Here is a 1,097-nt window from a genome sequence, read left to right on the forward strand (position 1 = left end):
CTGTTGCAGCTGTTTTTTAATTTTTTCCAGCAAAAATTTGCTTGTTTGTGATATTAATGACATTGTTTAATGATTTCCATATTCCATTGGATAACCTCTCTTTGGAAAGGGCACAAATATGAATCTCTTCCAATTAGTTGACCAGGTCGCTGTCTTCCAAACTTCTTGGCATAGATGAGTAAGTAATTCTAGTGCTGTGTAAGTTTGTAAAAAGATTTCAATTTGTATTCTGTCAATTCCTGGAGCCTTGTTTTTTGCCAATATCTTCAGTGTAGCTTGGATTTCTTCCTTCAGTACTATTGGTTCTTGATCATATACTGCCTTGACATGTTTGAACATCAACCATTTCTGCTCGATACAGTGACTCTGTGTATACATTTCATTGTCTTTTGATGCTTTCTGCATCATTCAACATTTTGTCTGTAGAATCCTTCAATATATTTCAAGTTGAGGCTTGAATTGTTCTTCAGTTCTCTCAGTTTGAGAAATGCTGGCATGCTGTTCTCTTTTGGTTTTATAACTTCAGGTCTTTGCACATTTCATTATAATACTTGACTTGGTTTTCTCAAGTTGCCCTTTGAAATTTTCTGTTCACTTCTTTTTCTTTTTCATTTTTTCTATTTAAAAACTAAAGCAGCATTTCTATACTGGATAATAAGTTTCAGAGTCTCTTCTGACACCCATTTTTGTTTTCTTTCTTTCCTGTCATTTTAATGATCTTTTGCTTTCTTCCTGTGTGATGTTCTTTGTCATCCCACAGCTCTTCTGGTCTTTGTTCATTAGTGTCCAATGCATCAAATTTATTCTCGATCTCTAAATTCAAGTGGGATATGCTCAATGTCATGTTTTAACTCTCATGCACTTGTTTTAATTTCCTTCAGCTTCAGTTTGAATTTGCATAGGAGCTATTGATTGATGGTCTGCTCCATAGTTGACCCCTGGCCTTGCTTTGGCTGATGATATTGAGCTTTTCCCATAGATATAGCCAATTTGATTCCTATATATTCCATCTGATGAGGTCCATGTGTATAATTGTCTTTTTTTTTTAATGTTTTATTGTGAATTATGTGATAGTTTACATGGGAGAACTTTAGTTT

The sequence above is a fragment of the Chrysochloris asiatica genome, unplaced genomic scaffold (assembly GCF_000296735.1).
Source record: "Chrysochloris asiatica unplaced genomic scaffold, ChrAsi1.0 scaffold00213, whole genome shotgun sequence".
Classification (NCBI taxonomy): Eukaryota; Metazoa; Chordata; class Mammalia; order Afrosoricida; family Chrysochloridae; genus Chrysochloris; species Chrysochloris asiatica.